Source organism: Mus caroli, chromosome 13, assembly GCF_900094665.2.
Source record: "Mus caroli chromosome 13, CAROLI_EIJ_v1.1, whole genome shotgun sequence".
NCBI lineage: Eukaryota > Metazoa > Chordata > Mammalia > Rodentia > Muridae > Mus > Mus caroli.
Window position 1 is genome coordinate 13,687,870 of NC_034582.1, and position 20,800 is coordinate 13,708,669.

The 20,800-nt window shown below is 40.8% G+C and overlaps 1 protein-coding gene across 2 annotated transcripts in view; it reads right to left on the bottom strand.

Moving 5' to 3' along the window:
* Window positions 1-20,800, bottom strand: part of Pou6f2 (POU class 6 homeobox 2) — a 382,578-nt gene that overhangs the window by 197,403 nt on the left and 164,375 nt on the right. The window lies entirely within an intron of this gene.

Sequence of the window (20,800 nt, forward strand, 5' to 3'; positions counted from 1 at the left end):
TGGCTTCAAGTGCTCAGACTGGATGAGCCACTTTCTATGCAATTAGCAGCCTACTTCCTGTCTGGCCTCTATTCTCCTTTTTTTGCCTTTTGACTATTCCTCTTCCACTATCCTGTTTCCTCCCTCCCCTCACCATGGAGCCAGAGGGGCCATATCTCTTCTCCTCCCCCCTTCCCCCTCCCCCTCTCCCTCTCATAGCAGCTGTGATTAATGTTTGCTTGAGGATGGTCTCCTCTTAAGGACAGACACTTCTCTACACAGGCTGAAAAACACATCCAGAATTTCTTTTAACATCTATTAGCTTAGCAGCTGTCCCCTGTTTTTTATTATTGTTGTTGTTTTCTGTCCATATTGAAACTAGAAGATAAAAACCTATCCCTGCTGACATTCAAGACCATTTTATTTCGAAGACAGTGCTGGCTTTGTCAATCTGTAATCTTCAGAGGTCTTTGCTTAATGTGGCTTCAGGGTAACCATCTTCCTACTTTTGATAGTATGATTACCAAGTAATGCTATCAAATGACAATCACGATTAAACAAGTTACATGAGCCCTCAGGCCCTGAAGCAATTTCTTTGAAGAATGAGTTTGTCCTTCAAATAGCATAATAAGAAAAAAATTAAGTATAAGTCCCCAGAACAGTGTGTTATAGAGGGAGAACTATAATCTGTTTGTCCATTCCTTAGAATTACAAATGGCTTGCAGTTAGAATCCATTCTTTACAGCGCCACCAGCCCTGGCTTCCTCTCTTTGTTTCATTGAGCAGACCAGGTGGATTTTCTCCGCCACTGTGGCTTACATGTGATTTTTCCATTAACCTGGCCCTCTTTCAACATCAGAAATTCAGCTGTTCCTTGACTTATTTGTTTGTTTATTTATTGTTTACCAATGAGAGTAAAGACACACAGTAAACCACAAATGGTTTGCAGCTATTGTCATTTTGTAGATTGTCTTTAAAAGGTCTCTATAAAATTGAACAAACAGGACCAAGATGGGCTGATTCACTCACATACAAAATCTAGGTATAAGAGTCATAAAACGTAAAACTTAGAGTTTATGCCTGGTACTGACAAGGCTAAGTGAAGTAATATCAAAGCATGTAAAATACTGGATAAACACCAAGGCTCCAACACAAAGGGAATGTTAAGATTCCAATTTTTCACATTTATGTTTTTTTTTTAAATCCCAACATATCCCAGAATGCAGGATAGCACTGTTACTTTTTAGTATGAGGGCCAGGGCAGGACAAGCATATGGAAAAGTAGACACATTTAACTTCTATTTCTCCGGTGTTAGAGTGCTGTATGTAGTACTAGCATCTCAGAGCTCAGTCTACTGCCCTAGGGCATCAGAGGAAAGAAATCCCTGTTGTTCTTGAGAGCCTCAGTTTACATTGAAGTCTTTCCCCTTGTTGACTGTGGACTCACTGTGATGTGGGAGAGACATAGGGGCTCCCTAATTATTTATGTCCTCAATGGTAAATATAAGTACTATTAAACTCTGGTATTTTATTTTAAGAAGTTTTGCTGCTTTTGCATAGAAGCTTCAGTTTTCTGAAAGCCTTGATATACATGACAATATATCTTTGGAAGAGAACTCAAAAGTGAGTGTGGATGGAGGTTCATGTATCTACATGTCTGTAAGAGAGTGGACCTTTAGTAATGTGGAACTCCTTAGTGGAATCTGTGATGCTTTAGTTAATGCATAAATACTATCTTTTATTTTAAGGCTTTAGGTTACAGGGAAGAGAGTTATTTGGAGGCCATTCCTTGGCCTTCTTAATTTTGTATTTATTTGTAAGAAAGCATCTTCCCTGAGCTAGAAAAGGACATGGAACACAAGGCTGCGGCTTCTCGGGCATCCAGTGCAGGTTAGGGGAGGGAGGGTATAGTCACAGGGAGATGCTATATAGGCAGTTTCAGAGAGGGCGATTATAGGGTATAGTACTAGATAATACATAATGATTTTCAGAAAAAGCAAAATCAATAGGGAGAGGAATTTAAATTTTCACTGTGTTGGGAAAACATTTTTCTTCTTAAAGAACTGAAAATTTTAATCTAAGGTAGGTTACATTATTTGAAATCGGAGCAAGTCTTACAATGGCTAAACTACATTGCTTTTTTGTTTTTGTTTGTCTGCTTGTTTTTTCCATAACTTACATTAATTATGACTCCAGGCACATGTATTTCCCCCAAAGTGTTAGGGAGTATGTCAATGACAATCCTTCTTGCGTTACACATTTCTTCATTATCAAGGCTGTTACCCAAAATACAAAAGTGTGTGAGGCTGGTGAGGTTAACTTGCGGTTGTAGAAATGAGTAGATAGGGACCATCTTTACCTGAGGGACTGATGCAGCCCATCCCCAGTGAGCCAGCAAGCTCTGGGTTGCATACAAGCTAAGCAGCCAGAGCACTACATGCCATACAAACAACTCAAATGTCTCAGTCTACCTTTGTGAAGATAAACCATGTAACATGGGTTTTATTGATCAAGGCTTTCCCAGGGTTGTGCTTCCTCTAGGATACTGCAAGGCAATACCTCTTTCAGCTTCTAGAGGGGACCTATGGTTCTGTACTTGTTCATGGCTCTGCCCCCATCTTCAAAGCCAGTGACTCCTTGCTTTGGCTTCTGTCATCTTTCCTCTTGCTTCTGGTCCCTTTTCTGCTGCCTCTTTGGCTCTTAAAAACCTGTGGGTACATTGGGTTCACCCACTATTCCTGAATACTCTCTTCAGACCAATAGATGCGGATACAGACCTTAATTCCAGATGTAATTTTTACACAGTGTAATATACTCACAAATTCTGTACATTAAGTTTTTTTTTTTTTTAAGGTAAGAGGCACCACTCTTATCAGGAGAGGGAAGAGTGAGATATATAGATACATGATAGGTGGGTAGGGAGATAGATAGATAGATAGATAGATAGATAGATAGATAGATACATGGTAGGTAGGTAGCTAGATATAGATATATAATAGATAGATAGGTAGATATATAGATAGCTATATACAAAATAGGTATATAGGTAGATAGAAACAGATATGTGATAGGTAGTTAGATACAAATATATGATAGGTAGATAGATAAATATAAATATATGATAGGTATTCTATTTTATCTTTCAGTCTCTTCTCTTTGACTTCAATTTTTAGTAACTTCCTTCCTGTTTCCTCCCCTTAGCCTGTTGCTACCTGCTGTGGGACTTTGGATGCTAAGGCCGTATTTCGCTCACTGCCCTTTGATCATGTTGTTCTGTTCCAGCAGATTCCATTCTTCTTGTGCTGGGTACATTCATATGCTACATAATAATGGATTCCTTCTGGGAAACATATCCTGTGGTAATTTACTGCAAACATCATAGAGTATGTATTCTCAACTTAATATGGCTACAATAAGATATCTATGACATTACTAGACAATACAATCTTGCAGGGCAACCATAGTATAGACATCTAATTTTTATTGAAATGTCATTATGCACAGCATGGCCACACTTATTGAGGCTTGACTGTGTGCAAGGCAATGTATACTATTAAATATATGTAGATTGATACAAACAACAGGTGAGGCTGAAGAGCAATATGGCAGTTTTCTGAAAAGAACAAAGTGCCAATCATCTCATTATGGATGGAGAAGCATCAAAGGGGAAGCCAAGGAACCTTAGCAATGATCACAGAAGTCACACTTGTACTTTTGCCTGCTTGAAGTGATTCCATTGCTAAATGCACACTAAGAACTTCTATATTCCTTTGTGGTTTTAAAAGTAAGCTTTTAACTGAAGAGTGACATGACCATGTCTTCATGCACAAAGCTTTAAGTATATGTCCAGTATATTGTCACAAAATGACACACATATACTCAACGACCCTCTAGATCAAATAATAGATCGCTGTCAGCACCCCAGAAAACCTTCCTTAATACTATGCATCTTGTTTTGAGACCAGATCTTTCACCAAATCCAGAATTCACTGATGCTAATTTAGCTAGATTAGCTGGACTACCCTGAGGCCTCACCATCCACTGCCTTGAAGATGAGGTTCTAATAGATCATACCACTATTTCAGTCTTTTACATTCTGGTTATCTGAAGCCAGGTCCTCATGGTTTTGCAATAGGCTTTGATCTTTTGAGCCCCAGCTCACAGAAGCCTCTTTGGTGTCCCTTCAAAATAACCCCTTTCTTTTCTTCCTGGTGATTTTTAATTTTGTAGGTGTTTGAACCAATGTTTATACACATTTGTTTAGCAAATGTGTATTAAGGCTTGTGAAGTCTGGAAAGGTAGAAAGATAACAGTTGTCTCCTGCAGCTTCTCTCAGCTGAAATCTGTTGGGGGAGGAATCTTACAACTGAAAGATAACCTCTACAACTGAGGCACCCTCAGATCTCCTACACTGTCCTTGGCTTTATACACAAGGAACCAATTCCTTTTCTTACCTGGGACTATCACTTCTGACCCCACCCACAGCATATTGTAATGTTCAAATGGACACAGTCTGCTGTAAGGAATAGTGTTTGCAATATACATTCTATAGTAGGTATAAAGAGTCAGATTGGGGGTCTGGAGTAAACTTGCACAGGAAAATGATGAAGGTGTGGTTGTGGCAACGAAGTAGGAAACAGTTAAATGACCTCACCATGTGTTTGGGAAAGAAGTTTCTTTGAGGTACCCTATTTTTAGGGGTTGTTGCCAGCATCCCTTTCCCACTCCTGTGCCTTCTTTACCTACCCTTCACTGCAGAACACTGGAGTCCCTGCCTCTCAATACAGTGGCATGTATTACTGTTTTCCATTTATGTGCAATAGTGGTCCCGGCTGTTGTTCTGGGGTTGGTAGTGATTCTGTGATTTCATTCCCTCATTAGAAGCTGTGTGTTTATTTATTAAAGTTGCAGGCTGCCCAGAGGCAATGTACAAAAAGTATAGAAATCTCAAAATTAAATAAAGGTTATTATTGCTGTTATTTTATAGAGCTTGTCGATCACAAGCCTCGATGTACAAGCATGGGATGGAGGGTCTGTTAACCAGGTGCTATCCAGAACCTTAATTAGCAAACTTGTGCTTGCTTCCTGCTACTGTCAGTGGGTCATGTGCCAAGGATCCAGCATGATACAAGAAGACAAAGATCCACTCATCATCTTCTAAAAAAATCTTTAGTTTCCAAACTACCCATTTAAGCAGCTCCACGGAGTCATTGTGCTGAATTCAAATACTCTAAGAAGGCCATCCTGGGCACTAAGTGGACATTTCTGTATCCATTTGAGTTCATTCCTTTATAGCAGATGAGGAAACAGACATGTGATATCACTTCATGCATGAGATAGTCACAGAATTCTTGCTATAACTTGATGACTTGGAGGTTGGGAAGCCAGCAAGAACTGCATCATTGTCCTGATGGAGCTTCCATTCCACAGGAGAAGCAGAAGGTGAGTAAGTTGTTGAGGAAATGATGTTGTGTTGCATGGTGTTTAGAGAGACAGGTGAAACTAAGGCAGAGAGAGAGCAAGCATACGGTGCCCCCTGGAATGGGAGCTTGCGATTGCTGATTTCTCTATGTTGCTTCACATTTTCGCTGAGAAGATGCTGTGAACAGACTCCTGAGAGACAGCTAAATGGAACTGAGGGGAAAGTATTCCAACAGAAGGAACAGCAATCGAGAGCTCTGAGAACATGGGAACAGAAGCAGATATACATTTCCCCAAACAGCTGTCCAATTTCTGTAACAGGAAGTTTATTAATCACCTGATGTAAGGATCATATCCATGGAAGAGAAAGGTGTAAGTTATGGCATCTTGGAGTTAATGCTTCTTACATTATAGTTTCAGCAACACATCCAGTTCAAGGTCTCAGCTGAATTCTTTTTTCTCAGAGTCTCCAATATTTACATCTATGCCAGGATTAAATCTACCACCCATGCCTCAGCCCAGACATCACAGAAAGATTTCTCTCCTCATATTTTTTGCCTAAGCTAGTGCCACCACTGCTCTCAGGAGGCAACTAAGTCTGCTTCTGCAGTAGGGAATAGAGAGTAAGTTTGAGGTTGGAGAGACCAAGTGTAGGTACTTAATAATGCCACTTATTAGCACATATCTTAGCCATGTCATTTCCTTCTTCCAAATCTCAGATCTTGGTTTATAAGAAAATGTCACTTACATTGTTTTGTAAATACCCGACTTCCCTATCCTCACAATTGAGAAGCAATAGTGTCCTTCTCCTCTCCTCCTTCTCCCTCCCCCAACCTCTAGCTGCCACCATCTTCCAGCTAGGTCTGAGGTCAGAGCTCTGAGAAGCTATTGTGGTAGCATTCAATAATGCCTACTCCTATGTGCCTCAAAAGATTAGGAAGTCTCATGGCTTCTCGTAACTCATTCTCTACCTCTCTGTGAATCTCTGCCTCTATCCTTCTCTGCCTGTCTCTGTCTCTCTGTCTCTGTCTGTCTCTGTCTGTCTCTCTCTCTGTCTCTGTCTCTCTGTCTCTCTGTCTCTCTGTCTCTCTGTCTCTCTCTCTCTCTCTCTCTCTCTCTCTCTCTGTATGTGTGTATGTGTGTATATGTGTATGTGTGTGTATGTGTGTTCCTGGCAACTAAAGAGATCAAAGCATAGCAACTACCTATCACCACCCTGATTACTGTCTCTTCTGACTACATCTGGAACAGGACCCATGTCTGTCTGGTCTGGGCAGAAAGTAAACGGAAGTATGTTAATGCATTTGTTGCGTAACAAGAAGTGTAAGAGTTAGTGAGCAGTGTTTGTCTGCTAATTCCTTTAGTGTCAGATGTTCATCTCTCCACTGATACAGGAGGACAGTGAGAGAAATGACAAGCATTGGCCTCATCAGGAAGGTTGTAAGGCTGACCACTGCCTCAGACATCACTTATTAGGCAGGAATGATGTCCAGGCACCATGGCAAACATTGCTGACTCTGCTACAGAACCCTTCACATCTTTGCAGCTCCTTGTTTTTCTCCCTTGGCTACAATGTAACTTCAGTGGGGTGATGCCGGTGGTAAAGGATGGAAAGGGCAGAACTAAAAAGGAAAAGGTCTCTTTCCACACACCCTTCACCCTGTGCTGGCGGTCAGTCTGGCAGACTCCGATTTCCAGTATATCCTAGCATAATGTGTGCCAGAGGACTGCGGGTTCTTTGTGCGTGATGTTTCAGGACCCTTCTGTTGAATCTGTCTCATCTGCAGGGATGAGGATTCATCTTTGTATTTAGTTTTGGTTCACAGTACACACTTTTGCTATCTTATTCTGATGGGACGGCATTTGAGCTGGGTTCGGTGAGAAGAAGGCAAAAAAGCAAACACTAACAACGAAGCTCAGTGCATTTGGAGACACCCAGGAAGTGCAAGTGAGCCAGGAGCCCTCCTGCATGCTTCAGCGAGGGAGGGTACTGAGCTACTGCGCGCTTCTAAACTCACACTCACAAGTGTGCGTCTGCCCATTCCCCTCATCTGAAAGTCATTTCAGAGAACACGGCTCACTGTGATATAATCTGGGCTTGAAGGAGAAATGTCTCCCATGATGCCATAAAATGAAAATAAAAATAATGATCTCCAAAGTTCTTGGTAAACATAAAGTAGTATAGATGAAGCAGATGGCAAAAGAAAAAAATAAGTGGGCATCTCCACGGAAAATAGGCAAGACAAGAGCAAAGGAAGTGCCAAGCCAAGAGTCTGTCTCTGATGCAGAACGATTGAGGCATTCCGGACAAAGCAGACCTCCTTCTCTTTAGAAATAAATCAAACTGTTGAAGAACATAAACAATTGGTGTCAAAGTGTGGGGTGTGGTCCCTTAATTAGAAACTGCAGAAATCTGACCTGCTTTCTTTGTTCTGGATCTAACACCTCTTTCTCCAGGTTAGCAAGCTTCAAAGTCATGTTATTATTGCTGTGCCAAGGAGTTACACAAAGACAGATATCTGAGTGTATTTGCAGTTATTCAATAGAACAAAGTCCTGCTGGGCTCCTTGATTTGTATTGGAAAAAAAAAATGATGTTCTCATTGGTCTTATCTGTACAACAGGGACACACACACACACACACACACACACACACACACACGCACGCACCATGGGACCAGGTAGCATGGGTAGCATGGGACCAGGGTGAGAGAGAAAAAGAAGGACATAGAGATATTCCTTCCCACATCAGCTATACTCAACTTCCTCTTGAGAATGCATGACGCCATTTATGATGTCATGACAGGAAATAACTGACATTACAGTGCTGGAGCAGAGCAACAAAGACATGACCTGGACTTAAGGTGAGCTCAATCCTGTGGGCAGAGTTATTCTCTTCTCCTTCATCCCTATGGTCAGAATCCCCTAGCAGAATTATTGCCCATCAACCAGAACACTCCCATCATCAAGCGATGAGCTAAGAGAGGCTCATGAATACGGAGCTCTCAAGGGGCCACCGTGGGCTAGATGGAATTCAGATATAAGGGCAGCTGGTTTTCCTCGTACCTGTGTACCAATGAGCCACATCTTTAGATAAGGCTTTCTCAGCAGGATACCAGATCTTATCAAATGTTGTTACATACTATTTAATTTCTTGGGTGACACAAAAGAAATGACATAAACCAGCAAGGGTAGCAAAACAACATGAAGAAAATCAGAGGCTATGCAGAAAAAGGGCTCAGAGGGATGTGCAGGCATTATTGCCGGATGCTGTTCCAAAAAACTGAGTTCAAACTGTGTGTGTGTGTGTGTGTTTGTTTGTTGTTGTTGTTGTTGGGGCTTTCTGAAGAGGAGATGTGAACATATGGGGAAGAAGTAGAAAATAAAATTGCACCCTGGCTGCTGAGATGGGAATGGTATTTGTTTTCCTGGTGCTGGCGAGGCGCCACGCTCTGTATCCTGCTTTTGTCTTTCAGAGTCGCGATAGCCCATGCTTTAATGCCTGCAGGTTGACCATGCATTGTTATTATACAGTCTTCATGTTCACATCATGTGTCATCTGACCAAAGGAGAGTCTACAAAGTGAAAGGGCTCATGCAAAATTTATGCTTATATGGCTGTTTCAGTCAGTGGAAAAATCAATACTGCAGGCTTGATGCGCAGAAATGACTGAGTACTCTCTGACTGACGCTAAAAGCACCCGGAGATTGAGAGTTGCATTTGCTGTTCAAGGGATCGAGTGTATTAGGGCTCTTGTAATAGTCTGCTCACCTTATATTAGCCTTTCCTTGGGATTATTTTTTGATAACAATTATGATTGTGGGGTTTAAGGCAATTACACTATTACAAAGAAAAAGCTGCTCTTTATGTCCTGTAAAGCTGTCATATATTTCACACTGCAACCGCCTTCCAATTATTTTGCTACAATGCACTTTGGAAGCAAAATGTCCTAACTGATATATATTAGTCCTTTATGTTTTATAAATAAAAATCAAAGCCATAATGTAATCCTTCAAACAGAGCTTCTCAGTTTCCCCAGATGTAATTTTAGAAAGAGCTGAGCTGTAATGGGCTCCACACACTTTGAAAGAGACACATTGTAACGTTTGTGGTGCTGTGTGAAGAACTTTAGCTGCAATTCAGGATGCTGCTTCAGAGGGGCGAGAGAGCAGGTGTCTAGGAGCTAATAGCTCTGCTAAGTAGAGGGGTAGGGGGGCTTTGATGAAGTGAAAAACAATCCTTGAAATTAATTCATTCAGAAAAGACTTCAACACGTTGTGACAGCACATTAAATAGCCAGCAACAGCACGCACACAAAAATCTCTTCTTTGATTTTAAGGCCTGTTGCAAGAAGATTTTACAGCTGTGCTGGTTGGGCCCCAGATATGAAGGAAAGGAGTGTGTGTGTGTTGGTTGGGTGGGTAGGGGGTAGGAATACAGAGATTGGCACAAGGAACAAATATGTATCCATAGAAAAGGAAATTAATAGGCTAAGATGAACCCATGTAGTATGGGCCTGGAGGTTAAAGAGAGCTGTAGGGAAGCTCATTCATTGAGCTTGGGTATATTCTTGCCCCAGGGGAGGTGGGAGTCTCTGTTGGTTCCAACCCCACCCCCCAACCTCAAACCCGGAAGCTAGTCAGACAGTTCACAGGGTCTGGAGGTGTGGCTAGTACCAGGACCAACCTAGCTGAGTTACCTCAGCGAGGTGGAGCTACATTTAGCACCCAGGGCAAGTAAGTTTGGCCTCCTAAGTTCATGACAAGAGGATTACTCTGAGTTTGCATTCTCAAAGCAAAGGACAGCACTGCTTGCGATGGCTAGAAGCACAGTGGCTATTGTGACAAGGACTAACGGCATGTCTTGAACTATGTGTGCATTTCAAAAATTACCTACCGAAGAGTTCATCCTTACATGTATCAAGAAAAGGGGATATGACTCTATAATCTTAGCGGCTCACTGGGCTCACACGGGGGAAGGCTGGAAGCCAGGAGTTTGAGGCCAGGCACAGCAAGACCTTATCTCTTAAAATAAGTATATATATATATATATATATATATATATATATATTTATTTATTTATTTTTAAAGAAAGTCAGGTTTTAGGTGTTTAAAAAAACGCAATGCGGAAAAGATTTCCACATTCCCCAGGATGCTCCACTGTTGCCCAAAGGCATAGACAGATGGGCCCCAGGAGTGTCCTCATGCTGGGATGGAAAACTGAGGGTCCATCCTCTGTCTGTCTGCGGTTGGTCCTCTGAGTCTCTGACTGTAACTCATTGGGAAATACCTTTCTCTTCCATTTCCCTTGCTGAGGAGTCTTTCCTCGGCTTGTTTGTTTGTTTGTTTGTTTGTTTGTCTGTCATTTGATTTTTAATTGAAAATGTCCTACTTTATAAAAACCTTCCTGTGTGGATGTTTCATCTGAGAGTAAGCTCAGTAGGCAGAAATCTTACTTTGCTCTCCTTCTTTAAGTATCTTTCTGACATTTGAGGTGCCAACAATATTTAATAAGTCAACATGCCTGCTTCTCCCACAGTGGTAATGTGCTTTTTTATGAGTATAGTTGCTGTGAGCTTTATGGAAACCAACATACTAAGTCCCATTTGTAGTAGTGGCCCTACATATGAGATACAAACTAAGGAATAAAATGTATTTCCAAATTCTTAGGTAAAGGATCCATTCAGATCATCAGGAAAGAAAGACCCAGAAATCACAGAGGATTTAAAAAAAATATTCTAGAGCTCTTGAGAAAGCAGATACTTAAGCTCTGATATGACCTAACAGGTAGCTGTCCTGGAATATTAGGCCACAACTAACCACTAACTTGAAAGCATGGAAGCACTGGGTTTTGGCTGAAGAAAGTGCCAGCCTAGAGAAGAGGGTGTATTATGGAATTCCTTCGTGGTCTCAGGAGACCAAGATCACTCATTAAACAGGTGCTGGGAATACATGACATTTCCTTGCCTAAGCTGATGACTCAAGGTGACTGGATTATAGTAGAAAAGGCATTGGATTTAAAGTCCTAAGTCATCCCTATGAATCTTTCCCTGACACCCATTAGCTGTTCGGCTAAGACATCTTACTGAGCATCTGTGAGCCCCTGCCTCTTCATCTGCACAGAAGAAAGGCAACCATCACTCATTACCAGCAATGGTTATGAATTAAATGGTGGGTCTTTATGGGGCTGCACCCAAATCAGGCAATGGACTACCAGAAGGGCATGGGAGACATGTGTGCCCCTTTCTAGTTCCTCAGTCAGAGTGATGATAGGCTAAATGTTCCACAGGCTTTTGAGCTGGTATGGGTCTCAGAACTGAGCAGAGAAGAAAGCTTCTCTGTTTTTCTTTGGAGCTGGAAATGTCCAGGCAACAATTAACTGGGGAAACGTGGTGAGGGAAGAAACTGAAATCCAATCCTGACCATGAGAGTCATCGCATCTACCTTTGCACTTCTGTTTCTGCCTCCTTGCCCATGAGGAGTGATGGCGGCTGCTATTGAGTAAGCATTTCCAGGGATGAGGTAATTCTCAGGAGGTCATCTAATCAATACCTTGAGACAAACAGGTTGTTCTGTCATCCCAGTTTTCCATAAGAGAGCTAAGGCCCAGGTAGTTTAAGTAACTTTCCCAAGTATCTAGGCTGAAACTGACACCTGACACCAAGAATCCTGGTTCAGTTGATCTTCCATTAATATTCCTTAGTTGTCGCTTTCAAGAGGGGAGTCGACCTAAATTGTCTCAATCTAGATGTTATGTCTTCTATTTTCTCTGCCCTGATATTGGGCATTCCTCCTTCCTAGTGCTTATTATAATTTTAAATTACATGCCATCTGAGCACACCTTTGGCTAAGTAAGTTGTCTTCCCAGTAAAATATCCACTCAGCCTTTGCTGTCCTTGTTCAAGTTCCTAGTGACAATGACAAAGCCTGCTATATAAGAGGGAGTTATTTGATGAGGAATGAGTTCACTCACAGTGTGCCTAAAGGCTGGCCAAGATTAATCCAGTGAGGATTTTTTTGAAAGCTGGGTTTGGCCTATATGAGGCTGAAATCTTGATACTTTCTTAGAGGTTATCTTAAGCCTCATGGGTTTGTAGCTCTCTGTAGTTCACAGAGAAGAGAAGAAATACGCCATGAATGATATTTCAGATTCTCCCTCTATTTGGTCCCCCAATGTCATCTACATTTTGCCCCATCTATCATGTCTGTGGAAGGGTTAGAAACAGTGGTAAAGGCATTACTTGCATGGTTAAACACTTGGGAGTCCTTCTGCTTCTCAGGGATTGTTTCTCCCTCCTCTGGAGCACTCTACTGAAAATCTAAATGCAGTTCTGTTCAATCTGGTGTAATAGTGGGGGAAACCATTACTGTGGTTATAATGACATTTTGTGTAAAAATTAAGCTGTTTCTTAACACAGTGAGTTTTGCATTAGTGTTCAGTTCTAATCCAGGCTGCCAGACAAACAGAAGCACAAGGAGAGAAAGTGGTGTCTTTGCTAATAAGTGTGAGGGAAAGGTGAGCACTCAATAAAAAAAATATAAGTCATAAGGGGAGACTTGATATGAGAATAAGATATATTGCTACTGGGAAAGCCTCTTGGGACAATGGCTTGGCAGATATTCTTTCACAGAATCTGCCAAATAAACACAGCAGAAAAAAAAAAACAAAACAATTCCTATGATTTACAGAAGAACAAAATGGACTTTCGTTTGGCTTGATAGCAATTCCTTTAACATTGATATCCCATTTCCTAAGTCTCACATTATTTCTATGAATTACCTACAATATTAGAACATACTACATCTCTATACTCTTTTTTTTAATTTTTATTGGCCATTCAGATATTCAGAAAATCAAAGTCTGCTTGGAGTTTATGTGGCTCCTATGACTGCTTCTGTCTCTGTCCCAGTAGGGTGGGCATCTTCTATAAGGCGAACCATTCTGGGCAAAGGTGGCTGCATATGGATGTTGAGGAAGATATGATGGCAATTTAGATTCTCTCAGAAGGAGATAATGACTCTGTCAATAGAAAGGATGGATGGTGAAGGCAGTTGAAGTGGCCCCCACCTGTAACTTCAGCACTTAGGGGCCAAGGAGGACTACTGAGAGTTCAAGGTCATCCTAGACTACCTAGTGAGTTCTAAGCTACCTTTGATTGAAATGTGAGATTCTGTCCTCTGCAAAATATTTTTAAAATATTATTTACTTATTTTATGACTATGAGTTCAGTGTAGACATGCCAAAAGAGAGCAATGCATACCATTGCAGATGATTGTGAGCCACCATGTGGTTGCTGGGAATTGAACTCAGGACCTCTGGAAGAGCAGTCAGTGCTCTTAACCACTGAGCCATTTCTCTAGCCCCTCCCAAATATTTTTAAGTGGAACTATGATTCATAATTTTAAAACTTGACTTAGAGTCTGGGCCTCACAGAGCAGGAACTTTAGGTTTTAACTTATCATATATTAACATTATCCAGCATATTCTCCACCCTTTCTCTCTCTCTCTCTGTCTCTCTCTCTCTCTCTCTCTGTGCATGCATACATGCATTCCTTTATAGAAATGAATGAATAGTTCATATGTGATTTCCTTAGATTTAATTATATAATTTTAGGAAAAAGGGAACTATCAGTGAATAAGTAGTAAATTTCTTCTGGGTATTTTCCATTTCATTAACACGTTTAATCCTCAGAACAACCAAGTACAACCATCCTCATGTTTATTTTTCAAATGAGGAAACTCAATCATAGAGAAGAAAATTTGAAGTTATATAGGTGCAGAGAATAAAACCAAAGCCTAGACTTCTAGCAGAATCAGACTACTTCCCAGAGCTAAACGAACTCTCTAACCTGGAGATTTTCTGTATTACCATTCCCTTCTCAGGAGCCATTTAGAAACTGCAAATGCTTAAAAAAGACACATTGCAGTCTAAAGTGAATGAACTTCAGGATTATTTTAATATCCCAAAATGGGGGGGGGGTTATGACCTTTTAATTGAGTTTCTGATTTTCTACTTTGATTGTATTTCATCTAGAGATAAAGCAAAACTTTCCCCTCAACACAGTCATACCTCTCATATTATCACTAGCATTGTTAGGAAAAAGATGTTATAAGTGGAAAATTATCCATCATTTGTACCATTTTGACGAAAGTTTCCTCAAGTCTCTCTTGCTTTGTATTTTATTTTAAAAAGTTGAAGACTGGTGTGGGTGTTGAATTTTCAGTAGCCTGTCCTTTTCCTTGCTCCAAAAATCAGGATAACACTTGAGTATCACATCTGACCACACCCTTTCCATAAACAATGATTCTGCTAGAGCATAATTTTAATGTATTTCATGTATTCACATTAAATTCTTGCTTCATAGAATGCAGTAGTTAAGAAAGCAGAGCAAAGCTGGGCAGTTGTGGTGCATGCCTTTAATCCCAGCACTTGGGAGGCAGAGGCAGGCAGATTTCTGAGTTCGAGGCCAGCCTGGTCTACAGATTGAGTTCCAGGACAGCCAGGGGTATACAGAGAAACCCTGTCTTGAAAAACAAAAAACAAAACAAAACAACCAAAATCAACCAACCAACCAACCAAACCAAAAAAAAAGAAAAGAAAAGAAAAGAAGAGACGAGAAGAGAAAAGAAAGAAAAAGATAGAAAGAAAAAGATAGATAGAGAGAAAGAACACAGAGCAAGTTCTCTCAGATTCCTGGATGACTTTAAGACAAGTCAAATAGATTTGGGGAACTTCATTTCTGGGGATTAGAGTCCTATCCTGACAAAGCTGGACTTTTCACACTGTTACAATATAAAATGTCTAAAAATATGTCCATCTTGATCTAGTGGCACAGATTTCTCTTGTTCCTAGACTAAATTATTGATGCTACGGTTATCACTTCTTATCTCTTCTTGGGGAACTCAACAAATGACTTTCCTACAGCTGAGCCAATAACTGAGGAAGGAGAGAGGGCCTTTTGATATTTTTGTTTGCTTGCTTTTGTTTTTCTTGCTCTGTGGAGTGGTTTCAAAGGTGCACACTGCTGTGGACTTGAGGGGATCAAATGATGCTGCTGGGTGCGTTAGTTACTTGTCCCAGTGCTCTGACAAACCTGGCCATAGAAGCTCAAGGAAAGAGGGTTTAGTTTGGTTCACAATTCAAAGGGGAGTCCATGATAGCAGGGGGAACATGGAAGAAGTAGCTTGAGGCTGCAGGTCACTTGTGGCCACAGTCAAGAAGCAGAGAGAGAGATGAATGCTTCTGCTTAGCGAGCTTTCTCTGTTGTGTTGACTTCAGAATGATAGTCCATGAAACGGTACTGCTCAATTAAACTAACAGATCTCACAGGCCTGCCTAGGGGGTCATCTCTGTAGTGATTTTTTATCCCACTAAGTTCACAATCATGATAAAGTATGACACAGGATATTTGCATATGGAATAGACCAAGATTGCATACAACTAATTGAAGAAATGACTCAGGTTTGCAGTTGCTGCAGGAGAGGAGTCTCTGCAAGGCATCTATGGTAGTTCTTTTCCATCACCTAGAGGACACACTTGTAATAGGAGCCATAGAAAATTGATAAGGAACCCAACAGTCTGCCAAATCTGAGGGCCATTAGTTTTTATTCAACTGGACAAATAAGGAAGTATCCTGCCATTTTGTTATTGTCCAAACAATCTGATAGCTGTGCTACAAACAAGTCATTGTATATGTAGCTATGTCTAATATGTCTGTTAAACCAGTATTTGTCTATGAACCAGACCCACGAAATAGTTATAGTTGATGATTTCATTTTTAAGGAATTCTTTTCATTTTTATTGGTGCATATAAGTAGACATATTTGTGTGGAGTGAGTTCTTGCCATTTATTATTTCAACTTATTTGGTAAACACAAATGGACGTGCTTCTATAGGGAAAGCGTCATTTGTTAGTATATGGGAATGTCACCAGGGTCCAGGTTGCTCAGCCAGCCCTTCCTAGTTTTATGATCTAAAGCAAGGAATTCAGTTTCCTCATATGACAAATAAAGCTAGTTACTGGTTCTCAGTGTTGGCCATGCGAAGATTGCCTAGGTTAACATGAGACAAGAAAACTAATGTTTCTGCAGGTATCTGGGGCAGCATGAATAATGGTGCTTATGATGTTCAAGATCCTGGCAGGCATTGTACTTGGTGCTTTTCATACTCAGTATCTGTCATTGCAAATGTGCTGCTCAGTAGCTATAGACCTGGAAGCTACTCAGTCAGCTTATGCTTGCTTTATGAAGTAATCTTCTATCTAGTTTTAATTTCACATTACATCTATTCTAGGCCTAGATCTGTCTCTCTACAGTTTTGATTTTACCACATGACAATCCAAGGAGAAGAAAATTTGTAATCTTTTTTTCTTTAGAAGAGGATATAGAGAAAGCAAATGAGACAATAAGAAATGCCCATTAGTAGCCATCTGAGAAGGTAAAGTCTCAGTGAGCTACTACCCATACTCAGAATGATTAAACCCAAAACAATGGATAAGAAGAAAGAAAAAGCAAATCCCAAACTGATAGCCCCGAGTGCTGACAAGGGCATGAAGTCACAGCACCAGTTAGATATTGTTAATGAGATTATAAAACCATACATCCACTCTGGAAAACTGCTGGCACTTAGCGTACATCTAACGGTAATCTTGTTCCCAGTGCTACCTAAGGGAAATATAAAGTATATTCACAGAACAAAAGAAAACCAAATGACTATAATGTCTCTATTCATAGGTGCTAAAAAAAAAATGGAAAACTATCCAGATGTTCTTAAGCTGGTGAGTGGATTAATACTGACGTCATACAATGAAGTCCAATGCTAAGGAAGTTACCCTCTACTACAAAACAGGCATCCTTCAGGTCTATCTGTGAAGTCCAGGGAGGTAGATTCGAGGGATGCCTATGGTTATGACTTTCAGGAAAAGGCAGACAATTGAGACAGACGATAGATTGTTGGCTAAGAGCTGAGGACCATAGATGGTTAATTTCAAAAGGAGCTTGAGAGGATGTAACTCTCAATCTTACAGTGTGGTAGTTACACTGGATTATAGTGTCTTCCAGATCTTATAGAAGTATTACTAAAAAAAGATAGATACGCTATGGACTATGTAGGTCAATAAATCTAAGAAAATCCTTCTCAATATCAGACCTACAACTCAATTAACTAAGCAACAAAAGATATCCTCTCAAATGGGTTCTTAAATACTGTCCCTGGATGACCTTGCTGTCTTCAGCCAGTGTCCCTCTGTCAGTACAAGATGCTGTATTCTATTTGACTTCTTTCTGTTTGACTTAGCTATCTCACACATGGAATGCCTCATAAGTTCTTGATGCATGTTGACGTCACTCAGGTCTAAGTCACATGTCACTATGTTAGTGACCTCCTCTTTCCAGTACAGTTATATCTCTAGAAAATTCTTCTGTGACTTCTTTGGATCACTCATTCAGAATTTTAACATTTGAATTTTTATCTAAATGCTGTTTGTTTTCAAACTTATTCACTCACTTATTCTTAGATGACTTGAACAGATATGTAACTGCGTAAGTAAACATATAGACTAGTATCAGAGGAGAAATCACCATTACAGGAAAGCCCTTCAGTGGGGTGTTCAGGTATGTCTAGCCCAGATCAAATGCAGGAAGTGGTGGATTTTCTAAACTCAGACAGAATCCACACGGAATACAACTCCCCTCCTAGTTCCTCAGGGAATGCCAAGAAATGCTGTCCAAGAACACGTAGCACTTTTCTGGTCTAAGGTCACTTGGAAATACAATCTAAAAGCTTGAGAGACCTGTGGTGAAGTTCCTCCAGGTGTTGATTTAGTGCCTGGCTCCCCCTAGGGGGCCACAGTCTTCACAACCTCTCTACTCCTTTCTTTAAAAAGTTTGCTTAAAGGAAAATGTGTAGGCCATGATTCTTAGAAACTTGACATGGGATAGTTTTCATATTGATGTCAACTGGCCCTAAGAAAAATTACAGTTGTAGGTTTCCTTGGAGTGAGAACAGAGAGCACAATAAAAATAAGGTGAATCTTTGTTAAGAGCTTGTATGGGGCAGACACTGTGATAATACCCTCAGGCACAGCATCAATCCCTGTAAACTCTGTGAGGAGAGGATAAATGCACAACCCTTACTTGAAGTCCTCAGTCTAGATGCTTCAGTGCAAATGTATACACATACGTGATAGTTATGAATGTTATTTATTACATGATGCCCTACTATGGTCGAGGTAGCATAGGCAGTCAAGCATACTAATATTCTGGCAATTAAACCTATTTCTTAGAGCTCAGTGGCTAAGAGCACTTTCTGCCCTTTCAGAACACCAGAGTATGATTATCAACATCAATTTTAGGTGGCTCATGACTATCTATAATGCAAGCTCTAGAGGGTCCAAGCACCCTCTGGCTTCTGTTTGTATCTTCATGCATATGGATATACTTGCTCACGTGCAGGCACACACACACACACACACACACACACACTCAAGCACACACAAATAAAAATAAAAATGTAAAAGGTCTACCTCTTTCTTTCTACATGAAGTTAGATGAATAAAATTTATATATAGCCTGATACAGGTTAAGAATAATTTTGCCACTAAAGGGTTACCGAAAACATCTTTGCTTCAAGTTGTAGATAAAGATACTTATAGGCCTACACCCTCTGTCTGTTTTACAGTATGAGAAACTGAGGTATTGTTAGGACAACTGGCACACGTTCTCTCACTAATTGGGGGTGCAACCAGGAGGCATACTTTGATAGCTTCAGCTAAGAACATTCTCTTTCTGTGTGTCTCTCTCTCCCAGTCTTTCTCTCCCCCTACACATGCACGCACACATGTATATGCATATACCCATATACACATACATGCAGACACACACAAGCACACATACTCATGCACACACACAGCTTAGAATCAGACACATCTACCACATGTAGAAAGCACACTTAATTTAACCCAACTAAACTATTAGATTTCTTCACCATCTTGCCCTATCTGATGAAGGTACATGAGATCTGAGCAGTCCAGGTGCTTCCCCTTGTACCCTTCTGTAGGCACCACCCTTGCCACGTTATTTTAACTTGTATCACCATGAGTTAGCTTTGTATGTCCTGGCACTTTATGCAGGTGAGCACATAGGATGTACCCTTCTATATCTACCTTTCCCAGCTTCAGTCATGCTCCTGGAAGTAGGTGTACTTTGATCTTTTCTTGTTGTGTGCCAGTTTGCTATGCGAATGTATCATTGGCAGTTGACCATTTTTCTCTTGGGGGACATGTGAGGTGGTTGCATTTCAGAGGAGGTTCTTACTGTCATCAGCTGTCAGAGTCTAGCTCAGGCTTATCCTCCATAGGCTATCACAATAGAGCAAACCAGTTCCTCCCATCAGAATAAAGGCAGCTTGCCCACAAATGACCTTGCCTTCTGTTTATAGCTGTAATGTAGGGATCTTACAAGATAGGCTTTTTCTGTAAAGGGCCAAACAGTAGACGATTTGGATTTTGTGAGCTGCATGGCTCACAAATATGGGCTTTGCCACTGTGGTGCATCAGCACCATACATAAACAATTTGTAAACTGGTACATGTGTACTCCAACACATCTTCAGTTGGAGAAACAGGAGGTGCTGAGATTTGATCAGTAAATTACACTATGGCAAAACTTCCTTTCTAGTGAATGTTGTGAAGTCATTAAATCATTGGCAGCCTGTTCCTTAGTGTGGGACCCTGGCCTTTTCTTCACTATCTCTGCTTTCAAGCTTATGATGTAGAAGGTTTGATTTGTCACACACTGTGCCATGATGTGCTCTTCACTGGGATCTCAGACTAATGGAACTGAGTGATCATGGACTGGAACCTCTAACAGTGTGAAAGACAACAAGAAAACTCTTTAACATGACAAGAAAAGTGTCTATGTTCTTTTGTTGTAGTGATGGAGAGCTGGCTATGGAACACTTGAACGAGTACTACTCTTGCTCTTGTCAACGTTCAACCTGAGTTTGGAGATGCTTAATAGCATGTATACTGGTGGGTAGTATGCTGCACTCTTGTGGTACATTTATGAATAAACTTCAGGGCATTTGTATGGCCTGAAATTATATGCAAAATGTGAATTTGGGGGGCATATGTATTTTTTGGTAGCTCTTACTATAGCTTTTCTTTATTTCGTTCTTTCTTTTCTTTTCTTTTCTTTTTTTTTTTTTTGTTTGTTTTTTCAAGATAGGGTTTCTCTGTATAGCCCTCACTTTCCTGGAACTCACTTTGTAGACCAGGCTGCCTCAAACTCAGAAATCCACCTGCCTCTGCCTCTGCCTCTGCCTCTGCCTCTGCCTCTGCCTCTGCCTCTTCCTCTCCCTCTGCCTCTGCCTCTGCCTCTGCCTCTGCCTCTGCCTCTGCCTCT